The 20,139-nt window shown below is 54.4% G+C and overlaps 1 protein-coding gene and 5 non-coding genes across 6 annotated transcripts in view; 5 read left to right on the forward strand and 1 right to left on the reverse strand.

The window, feature by feature from the left end:
- LOC120375429 (zinc finger protein 551-like) overlaps window positions 1-20,139 on the forward strand; it is a gene marked incomplete at both ends in the record, with an annotated part of 536,130 nt that overhangs the window by 118,055 nt on the left and 397,936 nt on the right. The gene's annotated exons all lie outside the window — the stretch shown is intronic.
- On the forward strand, window positions 209-281 carry TRNAR-CCU. Its single transcript has one exon. It is a non-coding gene; the product is annotated as a tRNA-Arg (tRNA).
- On the forward strand, window positions 2,562-2,633 carry TRNAQ-CUG. The gene has a single exon. It is a non-coding gene; the product is annotated as a tRNA-Gln (tRNA).
- Window positions 8,770-8,964, forward strand: LOC120376345. Its single transcript, XR_005587230.1, has one exon. It is a non-coding gene; the product is annotated as a U2 spliceosomal RNA (small nuclear RNA).
- On the forward strand, window positions 16,018-16,091 carry TRNAT-UGU. Its single transcript has one exon. It is a non-coding gene; the product is annotated as a tRNA-Thr (tRNA).
- Window positions 17,108-17,180, reverse strand: TRNAK-UUU. Its single transcript has one exon. It is a non-coding gene; the product is annotated as a tRNA-Lys (tRNA).

Here is a 20,139-nt window from a genome sequence, read left to right on the forward strand (position 1 = left end):
GTGGAGGTGCTGAAGGAGGGAGGGGTGACTCTAGGGTGGGGTTCTTCTCTAAAGATGGCTGGCAGAAAGGTGGTGCTCAGCTCTGTCAGTTGCCTCGCTGCCAGGGGATGCAGATGTTTCTGTAAGGCGATTAAATGGGGTATTTGGCATGTGTGTGAATATGAGGAATGTGCAATCCTGAGAGGGAATTTCCACCCCTCTCTTCAGGGCCCCAGTGGCCTAATGGATAAGGCATTGGCTTCCTAAGTCAGAGATTGTGGGTTCAAATCCCATCTGGGGTAAAAAAATTCCTTTCTTCTTGTATATTGCAAAGAAACATGGCGTTATTTTCACCAAGGAAGCTTGGAGACATTTGAACACAAAGTACTGGAGCTTGGGAACAATCCCCCAGAAACGGCATCTTCCACTTGACAAATGCTTTCTAGACCCATCAGTAGCAAACACTTAATACTAGTGTTTGTCTGAGAATAGAAGGAAGGGGAGTGTTTACTCCGACACCTCAGTAAGTGAAACAGACAGAAAAAGCAAGATTGTTCTGAAAGAGAATGGATCTGTCTGGAGACAAAGCAGAACCTGAGAATGAGCAACAGTGTGAAAAGACGTTCAAATGTGTGTTAGGTGTCAGTTAGATTGGTCTGGCAAATGTCAAGAATATACCAATGCTCGTAGACTGATGCAGACACTGGCTGTTTCTGATCTTTTACTGAGAGTTCATTGAGAAATATTTTCCTTAACTATGAAGGCACCATTCTTCTTGCTTTCACCCATTGAGACAACGCGGCTACATGGCATGCGGCCAATGCTCACCTTCCAGTCAACTGCTAGAGAAGACAACACAGATAGAGATGGCAGCAGGGCAGACTGGAGCTCCACGGAGATGGTGGGACCAGGTCTCATCAATGGGGGGGTGGCCACCCCAGCATGCACAAGGCTGAGCCAGCAAGTGTGGTGTGTGCTTCACCATGCCCCTATTCACTGGTGGAGGGCAGTTACTTAGTTCGGTTGGTCTGGCAAATTTAGGGCTTGGCTACACTTGCAGAGGTAGAGCACTGGGAGTTAAACCAGCCCTCGGACATCGCAGCAGGAAACCGCTGTCGTGTGTTCACACTGACAGCTGCAAGCGCACTGGAGTGGCCACATTAGCAGCTCTGGCAATGCCACAGAAAGCAGTGCACTGTGGTAACTATCCCAGTGTGCAAGTGGCTGCACATGCTTTTCAAATGGGGGGCGGGGGTGGAGTGTGACAGGGAGTGTGTTGTGTGTCCGGGGGGGAGTGACAGTGTGTTTGGGGGGGCTGAGAGTGTGTCAGCATGCTGTCTTGTGTGTTCGGACAGCAGCCAACCCCCCCGCCCCCATACACACACACAACAGCAGCATTCCCCACTAATGGTTGCTTTGTCCCGGAGCAGATAAGCAGCCGACTGTCGGAAACGGAGCTTTGAAAGGGGATATCCGCATGTCTGCAGCCGATTTCAAAACAATGACCAGAGTGGGCACTTGACTTCATTATGGGACATTTCCTGAGGCCAATCACAGTGCAGTAACGCAACACGTCATCCACCCTGACACCCAGGCATTTCAGCCGAGGCTCAGCGAGCTTTATGCTTCTCATGGAGGTGGATTACCAGGAGTGCTCCAGCTGCAGAGCCCAGGTGCTCCATGTGCTTTGCGAGTGTGGACACCTCAGGAGTTAGGGCACCCGGGGCTGCTTTAATGAGCTCTAACTTGCAAGTGTAGCCAAGCCCCTAGACTATGTCACTTGTGTGACTTAATTGTGCTATTGTAATAAATACAATAGACGTGCAATGGTCAGAAATTGCACCAGCAGAGAAGTATATTGAAGGGAAACCGTAAGGAAATTAAGAGTTTAAATTATCCTCCACATGTCCCACGTCCCACTAAAATGAATCCAACCCACAGGTCACATGGGCAGAAGTATCGGTGTCAGGATACTACATTGTTAGCACAGTAAATGAAGCTGCAAAATAAATGATGTTTAAATGACCTCACTCTATTTTTTACAATCCGGTATTAAGAGGTAATAGATACAGATGGACACCAGGCAGGGTCGGTTGGAGGATGAAGCCTTTATGCTTCCATCTCCCACCACTGTCAAGTTTTAGCCAATTAGGACAAGTCAGCAAATAAGAACAACCTCAGGTCTCAGTAACTGCTGCAGGTAGCAAAGTCCTACAGGGAGCAGTTTCTGGCACTACACCTGCGCAGCTCTGCTCCCCGGCTCTTCTCGGGCTCCTGCTCTCTCCTTAGCTCCACCCCACTCTGGCCCAGGCAGTTCCAGCTCCCACGGAGGATGGGACCCCCTGGCCTGGTGACTCCCTCATTACACTGCCTGGCCTGTCAGTGCGGCTAACTTGGAGCTTTGGCCTCTCCCCATTGCCCAGGGGACTGTCAGTCTCAGGGTCCTGATTTCCCATTGGCCCTTCCCCCTTCTATTGGAACTAGGAACTAGCCAACCAAACCCCCCACTAAGTTTTAGTAAGGGGCCAACAGTCCCTTACATGAGCCAGTCCTGTGAGGGTCGCTGATGTGCAGCGCAAGCTGGTCCCATGGTGTAACGGGCAGCACTCAGGACTCTGAATCCTGCAATCTGAGTTCAAATCTCAGTGGGACCTTGTGTTGGCTTGTGGTAAAGCCCTGGAGCTCACAGTGCTCAACTTCCCTGTCTCCAGCTGTGCAAAAGCAAATCTTTCCCCTCCTGCTGGGTGACTTGCCCACAGGAACCAGGTCTTGGGTTGTGATGCCCAAAATTGGTTGCGGCTCTAGAACTTGTTACCCTGATGCCTGTGGTTTGACCAGGTGGTTGGGATTCTTGCTGCTTCACATGAGGCCCACAAGTTTGGCCATTTTGCTTGCAGCCACATGTTACCTCTTGCCCACCTGGCACTTGAAGGAAGGAGTTTCAGGGCCAGGCTTCATAGTCAGGGCTAGGCAGGAGGGAGGCAGAGTCCCAGGCTGGAGCCCAGCACCTCTCCTCCTCTGGGCACCTAGAGCAGAGGCGGCTGGTTCTGACAGCTACAAGGGAAGGCTTAAAAGCTACAGAGCAACTGAGGGTGAGGCAAGAGGAGGGGAGGACCATGCCTATGCATGGCCAGCAGACGGCCACAAAGACACCCGGCCAGCCTGCTCCCTGCCATGCTGAACCCCCACTGAAGACGTGCTTAATCCACTTGCTGATCAGGAGGAAAACCTGTCAAAATCTGTGTGCGAGGAGAACCCGCTTGGGTCGGAAGGGAGCGAGGAAAAAGAGCGAGTGAAAAAAATAATCACCAAGAGAGAGAGCGAAAAGAACGTGAAAGGCAGAGAAAGAAATAAAGGGAGAGAAAAAAAACATTAGAAAAAGAAGGAAAGAAAGCAAGAGCGTGAAAGGTAGAGGGGAAAAACGAAAGCAAGAACATACAAGCTAGAGAAGGAAAGGAATGAAAAAGAACCAATGAACCACAAGCGCTAGTTGAAGCTGGAATGGGACAGTCAGAGAAAGGACAGACTGACCTGTTAAGTAAGGTTGCACCCCAGATTCTCCATGTTGGGGGCACAGGCCCCCCATTTCCGTCCTGGCCCTGCTTGGGGGGACCATCCATAGGTGCCTATTGGACCCCCATGCTGCGAGGAGGGGGCAAGCCCGCCATACCCTCCTCGGGACATGGGCTCTCTCCAATCCTGACCCCCTTCCTGCACGCTCCTGGGAATGGGGGGAAGGTGGGGGGAAGGCGTGTGCTGAGCAGCACCGTGGGTGTCTCTCTCTGGGGCGAAGGAAGAGGATATTTTTTGTACCAGAAGGAAAGAGCAGGGGGCGGGGGCGTTTGTGGAGCCAGGGCGCACACCAGAGAGAACTGAACACAGCCCAGCGTGAGCCCAGTGCCAGTTGGAGCTGAGATGCACCTGGAGGACCATCTCCAGAACCTACCTTGATGGTGCCGCTCCCACACTGAGCTCCCCACCTAGACCTGCCTGGACGAGGTGAGGTGGTGCATTGGCAAAGGGGGCTGTTTGAGCAGGGTTCTGTGTGTGTGTGTGTGTCTAATTTTGGGAAGTGAAGTCACAAACTGCTGGGGCTGGTTTCCTATTGGTGTGACCGATTTTTGCAAAGCTCCCCCCCTCCCCATCTTCTTTTGGCACTAGGGCTTTCTGCGCTGCCGTTGACAAGGACAGTAGCACAAGGGGCTCAGGGCGGAGAATCGGGGAGCCAGGGGTGGGAGAAATGGTTCAAGGGGGAGGATGTCACAAGGATAAGAATCACATTTAGCCCTTGCACGGCAATGGTGGTGCACTCACGCACTGCCACAGCTTCTAGTATCATGATTATTTATCTGTACAACAGCAGCACCTACAGAGACCGGGGCAAAATCAAACCCCGCTTGTGCCAGGCACTGCCCAGACACAGCGAGAGACAGGCCCTGCCCCAGAAACTTTACAGGCTCCACACCCAAAAAGTGCGAGGAGAAACTGAGGCCCAGGGTCAAACAGCAGCACTGAGAGTAGAACCCAGGAGTCCTGGCTCCTCCTGCTCTAACCACTAGACCCCACTCTGCTCCCAGAGTTGGGGACAGAACCCAGGAGTCCTGGCTCCCCAAAAGGGTGGGAGTGGGGTCTAGTGGTTAGAGGAAAGGAAGATGGGTGTCAGGACTCCTAGGTTCCAGTCCCAGCGCTGGGGTTAGAGTGGAGTCTCGTACCTTAGCACAGGTGGGGCTGGGAGCCAGGACTCCTGGGTTCTTCCCATCCCCCCCTCCGCCCGAACCATCTTGCACAGCAGGAGGGGGCTGGGCAGAAAGTGGTGATAGGGTGAAAACTACCAAGAAATGCAAATCCTCGAAGGAGCCTGTGTCAGGAACCATGGCCCCCTTACCACCTCTAACCCCCCCCTTGGCTGGCACTGGATTGTGCCCCCTGTGCCCCCAATCCACCCCCTGCGAGCCCTGGGGGGCAGGGAATAGCCATGCTGCTGGGCCCCCCATCCAACTGAAGTATTCAGTGTCGCAGTGACCCAAGGTGTGTGCACAGAATGGGGATGGTGGGTGGGTGTATACATTGATTTTTGCATGAGTTTGTGGGGTTTTTTGCAAGGGTTTTGTTTGTGGGTGGGTGATTATAGCTGTGGGGGTTGTGTTTGAGGCTGTGCAGGTGTGTTGGTGTTGGCTGGATTTGTGTGGGTGTTTGTGTATATTTGTAATTGTGTGGGTGGGTGGGTGGATGCATATATGTGTTTGTGTATGTTTGCAATTGTGTGTTTCTGTGGGTATGAATGCTCTGCTGCCTGCTGCCGGTGCAACAACTGTTTCTCTGTATGTCACAGCCCCCATACTGTTGACCCTGGTGGTGATTTCCCCATCTTACAAGGGCTGGCTGGCCTGACACTTCTCCCCTCTGCGGAGTGTGGCAGGGGCTGCAGCTCACCCCCTGTGGGGCAGGAGTACCAAAGTGTGGGGCACTGGGCTCTGATGCACCTGGAGAGCAGCTCAGATGAGGTGGGGCAGGGCGTGTGGTGTCCGTTCTGCGTTGCCTGGTACTGGGCTGTTCCACAATGCCCAGCCACACTGCACAGCGCATCCCGAGAGGGAGCAGGGGGCGAAGCAGACGATCCAGCACGCGGGGGGCGAGGCTGTGGGGTTGGGGGGAGGACAGGCCTTGGGCCACCCTGGGGGAGTGCAGAGCAGGGGTGACACCCCGGAAACCTGCAGCAAAGGGATGGACAGGTGGGGTGGGTGGATAGAAGAGGCAGCAGGACTAAAATCTAAAAGGGGAGTGTGGGGACTAATGGTCAGAACAGGGGAGGGGGGTTGGTGGTCAGAATTCCTGGGTTCTATCTCCAGCCCTGGGAGGGGAGTGGGGTCCAGTGGTTAGCGTGTGTGTTGGGGGGGAGCCAGGACTCCTGGGTTCTCTCCCTGGCTCTGACTCTCTCTTGTGCAATCCCTTGGCAGTTACCCAACTCGCCAGCTTGTGGGAGCGAGGGGCTGGGGCCGGGTTGCGACACGACCCAAAGTCCCGTACTGCCCCTTTGTTACCCGACCAGGGGCAGGGTGGGGGATGGCCTGGGAGACCCGCTAAGAAAGGCTCTTCTGGTGGGTATGTGTGTGGGTCACGCTGCCCCCTGCTGGATAGACCCCCCTCTAGGTCAGACCCTGGGAGCCCAACCCCCTCTGTCGCCACGGCTATGTCTATTGGTCTCCTGGAAAGGTCCATTCTCATGGGTAGCTGTCCAGTGGCAGTGAGTTCCACAGGCCTCAGCACACACTGTGTGGGGCAGGAGGTCCTTGTGTTGGGAGCAGTGGGAATGAACTGTGTGCGGTTGTGTCTCTGAGCACAATTGTGAATATTCTGGTTTGTGTGTGATTGTAAGTGTGGCTGGGGGTGTGATTGTTTCTCTCTTTGGGGGTTGGACTAGCATGCCCCTCTGGGTGTGTTGTGTGGGAGTGTTCTTGGGATTGTGTGAGTCCCTTTGTGCGTCAATGCCAACACACACACAAACACACACAGACAGAGCGGGGTTCAGCCCCACGAGCAGAGGACAGCAGGGACACACAATTTCCCATCACAACCCGGCACAGTGCTGGTGCCCCCACACGGGGGTGGGCAGTGACTGGGCAGGGGGGGCAGATGTGCTGGATTCAGAAGGAAGCACTTTGGGAAAATCAGTCAAGGCTCTTAGCAGAGCTGGGACACGGACCCAGTGACCCCTGCACCACCCTGGGAGGGGAGTGGAGTCTAGTGGTCAGAGCATGGAGGGGGCTGGGCACCAGGACCCCTGGGTTCTATCCCTGGCCCTGGGAGTGGAGGTCAGGACCATGGGGTCTAGAGCAGGGGACTGGGAGCCAGGACTCCTGGGTTCCATAGGGGAGACTGTTTTTTCCTGGGCTCCCCTCCCTAGAGATCCCAGCCCAGCCTCCTAGTGGAGAGTGAGTGGGAGCGGTGGAATTTGCTCTCCCACTTCAGAAACATGATTCAAACCCCACCACAATTGGCTGTGACATCATGGACCCTCCCCCTCCCACGGCAAACAGTAGAAGGCCCGCCCACCGGAGAAGGGGGGCTCTAGTTGCACCCACAAGCCCACTCATGGTTGCAAAGAAACGCCACACAACCCCCTGCTAGGACAGGATCTGCTGCTCCCACCAGTTTCCTTATCACCAGGAGCTGCTCCCGGCCAGGCACCACACCCCATTCACACGCCCTTGGTCACTATGCAGCTCAGTGGCAATCACTGCCCCGAAGTGACTCCGGCGCAGGCACCCACAGCACGAACTCCCCACACCGGATTCTGTCCACACGCAGAGAATTCTCTCCGCCGGGCTCCTTCGGTTCCTCTCGCTGCTCTGCGTCCTGCCGCCAGACACTGCTCATCTGCATAGCCCCGCCCATGGACACGTGACACCTTCTGGTTTTGGTCGCCAGTGAATGAGTTGCCTCCGGGGAGTGAGCCCGTCACCGCACGTCACAGCCCCAGCGCACGTCACAGCCGCTGGGCGGGGATTGTCAGTGAGCCCCGCGCTGGGGGCGGGGCTTCAGGGAGAGACCCAGCCCCATAGACAGCCTGGGGCAGGGAGCTATTGGGGGAAGGGATGGGGGGAGAAGGGGGGAGGGAGAGACCCAGCCCCATAGACCTGCAGGGGCAGAGGATCTTGGAGTCAGGAGGAGAGGAGAGGGGGTTAGCAGAGACCCAGCCTGGGGTGCAGGGGAAATGGGGTGGGGTGGAGGGAGACATGTGGGGTGGGGGTGGGGAGTGTGAAACGTTGGTCCAGGGAATCTGAGTCACTCCCAGGACATCATGTGCAGAGGAGAGCACAGGGGCAGGGAGAGAGCCCCAGCCCTAGCCCCACAGAGCCCCAGAGGGATATTGGGGGCAGGGGAGGGGATGGAGGGGGGAGAGACCCAGCCCCACAGACCCCGAGGGGCAGTGGGATATGGGGGGGTAGGAGAGGGGATGGCAGAGGAGACACCCATCTCCATAGACCCCCAGAGGCAGGAAATGAGGGGAGAAGGAGGGAGGGAGGGATCCAGCCCTATAGACCTGTAGGGGCAGGGAGATATTGGGGGCAGGAGGGGAGAAGGGGGATTGGCAGAGACCCAGCCCGGGGTGCAGGGGAAATGGGCTGGTTTGGAAGGAACTGGGGAGGAGAAGAGACACAGGGCAGGACACATGTTGGGACAGGGAAACTGACTCACTCCAAATACATGCGGAGCAGGGCAGGGCGGAGGCAGATCATGCTGGTCCCAGGGTAATTTTGGGGGGTTCTGATTCCCCACTCAGCCGGGGGGCTCCCTTCTGGGCTGAGGAGCCCTGGGGTGGGGCGGGTGCAAGGGTGTGTGTGTGTGTCAGGCTGGGGGAGCTGCCTGGGCAGAGGGGCTGGAACTAGGGGGGCTGCAGCAGCCCCTGGCTTGACGTGGTTTCCATCACACCCCGGGGTTACAGTTGGTGGGGGGGCTCAGCCCCCCCCCCCCCCCCCGCACTATACAGATTGTTCTGGCACCACTGGCCTAGGATCACCGTCTAGTGCCCTTTGCCGCCCCGCTCAGGGCCTGCCTGGCTCTCCTAGAGCAGGGCTGAAAGACTTCTCTGTCTTTGAACAGAATTGTGTGTTAAGGGCTCTTGCTTTGAATTCTTCCAGTGGAGTCATTTCGGGGAAGTGATCATCACTTCGAGTTACCTAGTTATCAAGTGTCGTGAATGGTGTTTGGTGCGTGTCTGGGAGCTCCTTGTGCTGAAGTAGAAAGCAGTGGGGGAAGAGCGGCTGCCTAGCATCCGAAACTCTCAGCATCGCTTCTCTGCTCCTTGGAGCTAAGATCAAAAGTGTAGTGTCTGTTCTTATCAGTTTAATATCTGATAGGTCCTTTATTTGAGGACTGTATATTAAATTGATTTTTGAAACAAGGGGATGGAATAAGAGCTTGCTCTGGCCACCCCGTGCATTGACCTGGTATTGCAGTGTCTCCAGGACCAGTGCCTCTCCTTCTGGGGAGAATTGTCTGGTTAAAAAGCAGAAAAAAGTTTTACTTTAAAGATGCTGATTTGAGAAGATTTTTTTAAAGTAGTTGAAAAATCAGGTCTCTTTATCACTTTGGTTTCTTCATAACAACATATTGTTAAAATTTCTTGGGAGTGTTTTCTGAGTCTACAGATGTGAGTTTCTTTGTCTTGCTGGAGGATTGTTTTAAAAGCTGGGATTCTTCTGTTTCCTTTGAATCTTTTTAACAATATGAGGGATGAATGCTTTCCGGACTGAGGGTCTGTTTGGGAGATGGTTGGTTGGGGGGGGGTTGTATGTGTGTGGGGGGGGCGGACACACAGATTGGTAATATTCGAGTCACATGTATATCAATAACTGGATGAGTTACACAGACTTCTCCCCACCCAGCCTACGTTCCATGTATCTTGACTGAGCCTGCCACCCACCATCCCAGAGCAGAAGCCTGAAGCCTGAGCCCCACCGCACTCCCTCAATTACAGCCCGGGAGGCTGTGGCCACAACAAAAGCCCCTGGTGGCCACATTTGAGAAATGCTGGAGCCTCACAGTAAACAAATCCCAGCAGGTTTGTCACTCCCTGTCCCCCACCCTGGGGATTTCCTGCCCTCTCCCACCCAGACCAACCTTCCTGGAAGTTCCCACCCCCTATGTATTTACTGCCCTTTCTCCCTGCAAAGGGAACCCGCCATCAACTCACTGATAATCCCTCCCTCAACTGGCTCCACCGCAGCCATTTCCCTTCCCCGGCCCCTGGGAGGACGGAATGAGCTGGAGCAAAACATGGATGTTGCCCTGCAGCCTGTTAGGGCAAAAAGGGCAATTGGGGACATGTCAGAACAGGAAATAATTTCACAGCACAATTCCCCCCAGGCTCTTTCCCTGCACACGAATATTCCAGCTTGTCCTGCATGGGACAGAAACATTCAAATCTAGGGCTGTCAATTAATTGCAGTTAACTTACGCAATTAACTTTAAAAAAATCATGATTAATCTGTTTTAATCACACCGTTGAACAATAGAATACTAATTTAATTTTGTTTTTCTACATTTTCAAATATATTGATTTCAATTACAACACAGAATACGAAGTGTACAGTGCTCACTATATATAGTTTTATTACAAATATTTACACTGTAAAATATAAAGTACTGTAGTGCAATCTCTTTATCATTAAAGTGCAACTTGTATATGTAGATTTTTTTTGCTGTTGCAGAAGTGCACTCAAACAGAAAACAATGTAACATTTTAGAGTCCAGTCAGTCCTACTTCTTGTTCAGCCAATTGCTAAGACAAACAGGTTTGTTTACATTTACTGGAGATAATGCTGCCCGTGTCTTGTATACGTCACCTAAAAGTGAGAACAGGCTCTCTCATGGCACTTTTGTAGCCAGCGTTGCAAGGTATTAACGTGCCAGATATGCTAACATCCATATGCCTTCATACTTCAATCACCATTCCAGAGGACATGCTTCCATGCTGATAACGCTTGTTAAAAAAATGTGTTGTGACTGAAGACCTTGATGAAGAACTGTATGTCCCCTGGGAGGGGGCGTGTTGCCGGAGCAACCGGTCCGTCACTTCCGCTCTGGGACGAGCCAGGAACTACAACTCCCAGCCTGCCCCGGGGCGCCTCCGTCCTCTCCAGCCCAGGTAAGGGCGGGTCCCTGGGTCAACCTGACACCTCCCCGCCAACGCAACTCCTCATCCCCGCCCCGCCCCCCAGAGAGACCCGGCCCCGCCCCCCCGCAGCTGGTCGGGAGGGTGGTCGAAGCTCCCGCCGCTGAAACGTCCCCCGCCCCACGGCTGGGTGTGAGCGGGTCTGGGTGTGTCTGACGGGCCTCGGCACCGGCCGCGTGTCACCCCCCGACTCCAGCTGCCCCCGGCCCCGCCCCCTCCCCCGGGTGAGCCCGGCTCTAAACACCCGCTGCAGGGACAGTGTCACCCCCCGACAGCCCCGCCCCGGGCCGTCCCGGAGCCCCCCCGGCACCGCTGTGCCCGCCCCCAAAGCCCCGCCCGGTCACTGCCCACCCCGGTGTGGGGGCACCAGCACTGTGCCGGGTCGTGATGGGAAATTGTCCAAGCTGGCCCAGGAGAGACGTGTGTGTCCCTGCTGCCCCCTGCTGGTGGGGCTGAGCCCTGCTCTGTGTGTGTGTGTGTGTGTCTGTGACACTGTTTGTATCAGTGTGTTGCTGGGCTAACCAGTAGGAAATGGCTTTGCAGGATTTTGTATCCTGCAGCAAGTGCCACATACACACACAAAGGGACTCACACAATCCCAGGAACATTCACACACAACACACCCAGAGAGACATGCTAGCCCAACCCCCAAAGAGAGAAACAATCACACCCCCAGCTGCACTCACAATCACCCCCCCACACACACCATAATATTCACAATTGTGCTCAGAGACACAACTGCATGCAGTTCACTCCCACTGCTCCAAATACAAGGACCTCCTGCCCCACACAGCCTGTGACAAGGCCTGTGGAACTCACTGCCACTGGACAGCTACCGATGAGGATGATCCCCTCGTGCTGGATCATCTGCTTGGCCCCCTCTCGGGGCGCGCTGTGCATTGTGGGTGGGGATTGTGCAATGGCCTCACACCAGGCAACGCAGAACAGACACCACAGGCCCTGCCCAGCCTCACCTGAGCTGCTCTCCAGGTGCATTGGAGCCCAGTGCCCTGCACCTTGGCACTCCTGCCCCACAGGGGGTGAGCTGCAGCCCCCCACCACACTCTGCAGAGGGGAGACAGTTCAGGCCAGCCAGCCCTTGTAACATGGGGAAATCACCATCAGGGTCGACGGTATGGGGGCTGTGACATATGGAGAAATGGTTGTCGCGCCGGCAGAAGGCAGCAGAGCACACACACACACGATTGCAAACATACATGAACACATGCATGAATCCAGCCACACACACACAAACACCCGCACAAATCCAGCCAACACCAACACAAGCCTGGGAGCCAGGGGAGCAGAGCAGGCTGGGGCTGGGTCACTCCACTTCCCCCAGGAAGTAGCCATCCCCCCATCCCCCATGGAGGCCTGGGACCAGCCCTCCCTCTGCTTCCCCCCACACAGGCCTGGGGCCCCAGCCTGCTCTGCTCCCCTGGCTCCCAAGCTTGGGGGGAGAGGGGGAACCGCCCCACAACACTCGCCGGCGGCCTGGCTGGGAGCCAGGGGAGTGGACCAGGCTGGGGCTGGGTCACTCCACTTACCATGCAGTGAGTGCAGGGGCGGGGGCCATGGGGAAGAGCAGGGCAGCCCCCCCGCAGCAGCTCCCCACCCCAGCTCACCTCCGCTCCGCCTTCTCCCCTGAGCACGCCGGCGCCGCTCCACTTCTCCCGCCTCCCAGGCTTGCGGTGCCAATCAGCTGTTTAGTGCAGCAAGCCTGGGAGGGGAGGAGAATCAGAGCGGGGGCGGCGTGCTCAGGGGAGAAGACGGAGCAGAGGTGAGCTGGGACAGGGAGCGGTTCACCTGCACACCCCACCCCGTTACTTGCTGTGGGCAGCCCTCCTCGCACCCCTCCCAGCCCCTGCCCCAGCTCATCTCCATTCCCGGCCTCCCTAAATGCGCTTTGGTGCCCCCAACCACTTGGCACCCTGGGCGGCCGACTAGTTCGCCTAGTGGTTGCACGGCCCTGGCCACTGCCTGTCAGCAGGATTCCCCCTCCTCCTCAGGAGACTAAATCTCTGCACCTAGACAGTGCGGGCCCAATTCGAACAGTTTCGACGGGCCTCGGCAGGGATGACTATTAAAAAAATGTAAAAACCACATGGGGCTTGTACTCACTGGGCGGCACTCCGACTCTTCGGCAGCACTTCAGCGGCGGGTCCTTCACTCGTTCCAGGTGTGTTCGGTGGCACTGAAGGACCCGCCGCCGAAGACCCAGAGCAAGCGAAGGACTCAGCGCCAAAGTGCCGACAAAGACCCGGAGCGCCGCCAGGTGAGTAAAAATTAAAAAGGCGCCTCTAGCCAGGGAAAGGATTCTCACCGGGCACGGGGCCCTCTTAGGCGCGGGGCCCGATTCGGGGGAATTGGTGGAATTGGCCTAAAGCCGGCCCTGCCCCCAACCACTTGGCACCCTGGGCGGCTGACTAGTTCGCCTAGTGGTTGCACCGGCCCTGGCCACTGCCTGTCAGCAGGATTCCTCCTCCTCCTCCTCAGGGAGACTAAATCTCTGCACCTAGACAGCCGGTCCGTCCGCTGCACCCCAATCCCCCATGCCTGAGCCTCCCTGCCAAAGCCCTGCACCTGGCTCCAGAGAATTAAGTCTCACATCTCACTGGGAACTCGACTTCTTGTGCCCAGAGAGTCTCAGCCCCCCTCAGTAGCTGACCTGAGAAACACAGTGTCTGCAAAAGCAGCAAAGAGTCCTGTGGCACCTTATAGACTAACAGACGTACTGGAGCATGAGCTTTCGTGGGTGAATCCCCACTTCATCGGATGCGTCAGTGTCGGCCTTTTCCAAAGAAGTGCTTGGAGGGCTTTTTTTACTGTGTGACCACGTGGCCTAATGGATAAGGGGCTTGACTTCGGATCAGGCAATTGAGGGTTCGAGTCCCGTTGTGCTTGTGCAATTTTACCTTTGTGCTGAACGTCCTGCTCCCTTCAGGGCTGGAACCTCTTCTTGGCCGCTCAGGCCAATGCTCTGGCTGCAGCTAGAGCCCCGGGAAGGAGTTGGGGGTTGGGTGTCACAAAGGCTGGGGCATGAGCCCCAGGTGCTTCCAGTCTCGCCTTTGCCCTTCCTGACTTGCCAGAGAAAATGGGCGGCTGCCCGGGCTAGCGTGTGGAGCAGTTTCCCTCTTCCAAATGTGCGCCTGTCCCTGTGCTTGAGGGGGTTGCTACATAGCACCTTGGGAGCCTGGGTGTTTCTCTGCTTCTCGCCAGCTGGGGTAAAATCTCCTGCCCCACTGCCAAAGTGAGCACAGAGAGTGGGAACGGTAAGAGGCGCCACCGAGGGGCTGGCCCTGCTTTCCTACCATCTTCGATAATGGGCACAGAGCATCAGCAGCCGCCCCGCATGCTGGTCTGTGGGTGGCCTTCAGTGGGGGTTTGGCATGGCAGGGAGCAGCCTGGCTGGGTGTTTTTGTGCCTGTCTGAAGGCCACACATAGGCATGGTCCTGCCCTCCTCTAGCCCTGACCTCAGTTGTTCTGTGGCTTTTAAGTCTTCCCTTGGAGCCATCAGCACCAGCCGCCTCTGCTGTAGGTGCCCAGAGGAGGAGAGGTGCTGGGCTCTGTGACGAAGTGGGGGATTTTCTTAGGGTTTTCTGTGATTTCCAGTGGTTTGCATGCACAGGGAGCGGGACTCAGTGTCCCCGGGTGTTACTGGTTTAACGAGGTGAGGGGAGAGGGAGTTTGTTGCTACAGAAGACCGGAGAGGGACTTGGGACCCCGGCTGATGGCCTGGAGGATGGAGACCCCAGCGACTGGTGACCTGGTGACCTGGTGACCCAGCTCAGGAGTCACAGCCAGTTCTGGCCAGTGGGAGGACAATGGTCTGCGGGGAGAGGACCCCGTGACCAACCTGTTCCAGCCAGAGGAGGGCGGAGAGGGGAGGAGGCCCAGGCAACCCTGTTTACCTGGAGAAAAGACAATGGACAGAGGCGGGGCCTGGGGCCGGGGATATCGGAGGCCCAGCTGGGGAGCAGGGGGGCTCGGGGCTGGCGAGGGGAAGCAGGCAGAGCCCACCTGGCTGCAGGGGGACTGGGATGTGCTGTTACTGTGAGAGGCCAGGCCTGAGGCCCTGAGAGTTTCCTGTGCTGTGTTCAACTCTCAATAAACCCTCCTGTTTTATGCTGGCTGAGAGTCACTCCGGTCTAGAGAACAGGGGGCATCAACCCCTTCGGGGGTGAGGAGGCCCAGGGGGTCCAGAGCGCGTGGACTCCCTGAGGGGCCCACGGCGAGAGACAGACGTGCTAAGGCTCAGAGAGGTGCGGCTCCAGGAGGTGGGGGGCCTGACCCCGAGAGAGAGTGGACCCCCGAGAAGGGCTGTCGCACTGAAAGGGCACCCCACGGACCGCACGGGGCCAAGAGTGGGCACGATCTGTGAGTCCGTGACAGGCAGTGACATCACAAAGGCCTTTTGCAGGACCTCAGACTATTGGTCAAAGGTGGTGGGGAGGTGGTGACCTCACAGAGAGATGCTGACATCAGCCAGGCAGGACAGGGGTGAGGGGCCAGGGAAACCTCAGAGACCCCTGTGGCTTTGCTTCAGCAAGTCTCCTTCTCCAGGTCTCTCTTTGAGGACTGAGCGATTATTCGGGTTCACGGACGTGAGCGCCAGGAGGAACCTCTTTCGAGTTTTCTCCTTCCCTTTTAGTGATTTTACTAGAAAACAGTCGTCCCTGTTTAAACGGTAAGAGCCTCCTCTAGGGAAGGGGTGTCCTGGGGAGTGTCACAGTTCAGATGCCGGTGCCCCCCCATGTAAGGAAGTTCCCGCCACCCTGCTCTGTGTTCGCAGGGCGGGAGAGAGCAGCATCCACGGCAGTGATTTGCTCCTGGCTGCTGGATCAGAGCAGCAGGCTCAGCTGTCAGAACTTCCTGGAGCTACGTAAGGGGAGGGGCCCATCGCTCTGTAGCAGGAATGCAGGGCAAGCAAGTTCACAGAGGGCATTGTGGGATACTGGAGGAGGCCAGTTATGGTGATATAATGAACAGCAGCGTCTACACTGACACTCTCACTTTAAGTTTGCTGCAAAAAGCTCTAGACCGCTCATCAAAGTGGTTTTATTTTGTCAGCAAAACAGGGCAGTTTTGTTGCCAGACGTGGCATTGCAGTGTGTGCACCAGCCACAAGCTGCTAACTGAGGAAGCATAGTGTGTTTTTCACACATCTGAGCAATATAATTCTGCTGAAATAACTTTGTAGTGCAGACCTGGCCAAAGATTCACACACACAGACAGCTTGCAAGGAAAATGTCACCTGCTCCTCTGCTTTGCAGAATCCAAACACAAGCAAAGCTTGTCAGGCTCAGGTGGGGATGCAAAGAGGCAGGTGTGAGCAGACACTGTACCTTAATCACAAGCAGGCGCCATGGTTTAGCTGGTTAAAGTACCTGTTTTGTAAACAGGAGATCCTGGGTTCAACTCCCAGTGGTGCCTTGTTGAGATCCTTTTAGAGCACCTGGTATTGGCTACTGCCAGAAGACAAGATTCAGAGCTAGATGGACCTTTGGTCCAGCCCAGTGTGGTTTTTCTTATGATTTAAATTACACTCACAGGCACTGATAATAGAGTTACTGATTGTTTGGGAGTTAAGAGCTGATAGGTCAGTGGTCCAAGCCCCTTGCAGGTGGTCCCCTCCCTGTGGGACAGGGGCAGGTCTGAGCTCTCGCACCAAATGCTCATTGTGGCTGCCAGAATCTGTGGGCAGCTCATTTAGTTTACACCCAGGGTTGAGTCCTTGATTCACACATCAAGGATAACAACCCTTTGTTTCTCCTGATCCAATAATAAGAAGACTGGGAATCCAACACCAGCCACAAGTGATCATTTCGGCAAGCAACCCAACCTATTTCCAACATACCGTAAAATCCACATGCAGACTCATACACGAAACCTTGCAAGAAAATCTTCCTGAGGGGGTCTGAAGCACCTGCTGCTGGAGGGAAGGAGGGAGCCGTGGGTTGGGATTGAGGAGCAGCGTGAGGAGAAGAGGCCTGTGGGTTGGGATTGAGGGGCACTGGGAATAGGAGGGGGCTGTGGGTTGGGACAGAGGAGAAGGGTGAAGAGGAGCAGGCTCTGGTTGGGAGTGAGGAGCAGTGAGCATAGGAGGGACTGAGGGTTGGGATTGAGGGGCACTGGGAATAGGAGGGGACATGGGTTTAGGCTGAAGAGCATCTTCATTTGAGGATCCAGCAGGAAAGGGGAAGGCAACAGGTGATTCTAATTCCTTAGGGATATTCTGTGTGTTTGTGTGTGCAGGGGAGGAAAATGCTCTGTGCCCAGAGGCCTTTATTCCTCCAGCCTGTGAGGACAAAGGGGATGTCAAGAAGTTGCTCCTTCAATCCCCCCCACACAAAGGCCCTTCTTAAGAAAGGCAAAATCCTGAAGAGAAAGAGTAACACCAAAGAAGACTCCCGAAAGTCAGATTTTTACAATTATAGTAAGAAGTTTATCACCTGACCAGGGACTTGAACCCTGGACCCTCAGATTAAAAGTCTGACGTTCTGCCAACTGAGCTAGCCAGGCTCACCCAGGAAAAGTGCAAGTTGATGCAGAGGTGAAGCTAGTCAAGAAAAAGCGAGACGGACACAATAGGGGAAACCTGCTGCTCTCTCTCTCTTCCCAGCCCTGGCCTGGCCTGGTATTAGTGCTGGTTAAAAAGAGGGGAAAATATCGGCCTCTACCAGCCTTTCATAGCTGTACAAGACTCAGGCACAATACAGAGGTGCCCATCTGCAAGTGCCGAATGGTTGGATTGGCTAACGCAGCCTGTAGATGTCCAGGGCACACTGGGATACAGAGCCAAGTGTCCATCACCATAATCATTTCACAGGGATAATGATAATGATGGGAAGGTTCACAATTGACTCAGTAGTTGCATACAAAGGTGTACGTTTGGCAGATACATTGGGAAATTCTGGCTCCTTCTCAGTCTCAGGTTGGCCACCCTGGTCTAGATGTAGAAGTTATAATATTTAAACTTGAAAGAGGGGCCAATTTCCCCATCATTTCCCACCTTTACATCCAAACACGATGACTTTCTGAATGAACCCTCCTCGTTCAGCCAGAAGATCTTGGGGTGGATGTAGGAGTCACTGGGTAAAATTCTCTGGACTCTGTTCTGAATCAGGTCAGAGCAGAAGTACGTAGTGATCTAGTCTGGCTGTAAAATCTATATATCAACACCAAATATGGTGTGAAATTAATCCTCAGAAATGGCTGTTCCCCACCCAGATCCCAGCAAAGGGCTCCCCAAGGAAGGGGGCTGTTGAGGAAGGAAAGAAGAAAGACGTCCTTCTCTCCCTGGAGGAACTGGGCTCTGCGCTTTGGACAGAAAGGAGGGGAAGGAAATGGCCACACGATGACAGCGGAGCCTAAGAAATGAAACACAACAGGCTTCTGGGCACATTGATTCTGCACAGTGAATGAACCTGACTCCTGTATCATGAAAAGCCAAAAAGCCGTTTCTTTCTATGCCCGAGAGAAAAGAGTTCCAATCATTCCTGCCTGTTTACTTTTGAATTATTTTACCTTGTAAAGGAAATTGTAACAAAATTAGTCTGAACTTGAGCTGCCTGTTATTAAAAGCTGGTTCCCAATTCAGTTCCAACTGCCCTGCTAGAAACACCCCCAGGTCCCTGCTCACCCCAGGAAGAGGAAAAAGAGAAACCCCCACTGGGCACTGCCCTTGGCTCCAGGCTGCTGTCCTGGGGTGCGGGTGGGGACTGATTGTTTGCTGCTGAGGAGGGAGCCAGTAGAGGCCTCTGGTGCTCTGCTCCTAGCACCTGCCCGGCCCAGGCTGTCCTCTGCCTCGGCTGCTGCTCCCGGCCTGCTCTAGAGTCAAACACGCAGGGCCCCCAGGGGAACAGAGGCTGGGACAGGGCAGCAGCCTGGGCTGGGCTGGGAAGATGCTGGGAGTTCTCGTTCCCTGAGAACTGGCCTGGCTCCCTTCTCAACAGCAAACAAATCAATTCCACGTCCCCTCCCCAGAAAAACCAGCCTGGAGCCAAGGGCAGCAGGGGACGATTCCCTGCAGTTCCCACCGAGGCAGGAGAGAATCCAGGATGTTTCTAGCAGAGCTTATGGAACTGACGTGGGGAAACCAGCCTTTAACAACAGGCAGTTCCAGTTTAAGCTAAGTGTTTTTAACAATTTCTACAACATTAAATAACCCTTCAGTCCTAGTGTCACCATCCATAAAATTGCTTCAGCCTTATAGGTTCCCAAGTGCACAACTAAACATCTCTTCAAACACAAGGGAGTGGAGATCAGTCAATGTTCAGAGTCATCCCACATAGAAGAACCATGTTGTGGTACATACTGGCCCCATCATGTGGCCATCGCCTTTCCCTCCTCTCTGTTAAAAGTTTTAGTATTTTGCACAGAAACTTTCTTCCCTCAGGAGAGACCTGGGAACCAGGGCTGCCAGCCACACAAACACCTTTAGGAGGAGTCATAACCTGTCAAAAAATGATCTCCCTTCTTCAGTTCAGTGACAGCCTGAAATGCTACTTATCCTAGCAGAGCTGGAGGATTGAAAGCAGCTACGTCAAACCCCTGTGTAGCTAGCAGGAATGAACACAAACACTCCCTCGTATCTGAAGTGATGTGTAGTTTTACCCTTGGTAAACTACAAGACTAAAGGGAAAGGCAGTGGTGGTGTCAGATGTAAAGAGTGAAACATAAAACAATCATCATAGTTATACCTATAGTGACTGCAAAAATCTTTCTATATTCTTCTTAATAACATCAGTGTATTATTTTCTCTGGTATCTAGACATTGAATAGACCTTGACCAAGAAATTTGGATCTTGATAAAATAATCAACTACCCCTTGTTAAAGTAATGGACATGACACCCACTCGGGTGTCTCCATGCAGGTTCAAGTACTAACAACAGGAATCAGAGGGATAGCCGTGTTAGTCTGGATCTGTAAAAGCAGCAAAGAATCCTGTGGCACCTTATAGACTAACAGACGTTTTGCAGCATGAGCTTTCGTGGGTGAATACCCACTTCTTCAGATGCAAGTGGTGGAAATTTCCAGGGGCAGGTTTATATATGCAAGCAAGAAGCAAGCTAGAGATAACGAGGTTAGTTCAATCAGGGAGGATGAGGCCCTGTTCTAGCAGTTGAGTGAAAACCAAGAGAGGAGAAACTGGTTCTGTAGTTGGTAAGCCATTCACAGTCTTTGTTTAATCCTGAGCTGATGGAGTCAAATTTGCAGATGAACTGGAGCTCAGCAGTTTCTCTTTGAAGTCTGGTCCTGAAGTTTTTTTGCTGCAGGACGGCCACCTTAAGATCTGCTATTGTGTGGCCAGGGAGGTTGAAGTGTTCTCCTACAGGTTTTTGTATATTGCCATTCCTAATATCTGATTTGTGTCCATTTATCCTTTTCCTTAGAGACTGTCCAGTTTGGCCGATGTACATAGCAGAGGGGCATTGCTGGCATATGATGGCATATATTACATTGGTGGACGTGCAGGTG

The sequence above is a fragment of the Mauremys reevesii genome, linkage group 12 (genome assembly GCF_016161935.1).
Source record: "Mauremys reevesii isolate NIE-2019 linkage group 12, ASM1616193v1, whole genome shotgun sequence".
In the NCBI taxonomy this organism is placed as follows: domain Eukaryota; kingdom Metazoa; phylum Chordata; order Testudines; family Geoemydidae; genus Mauremys; species Mauremys reevesii.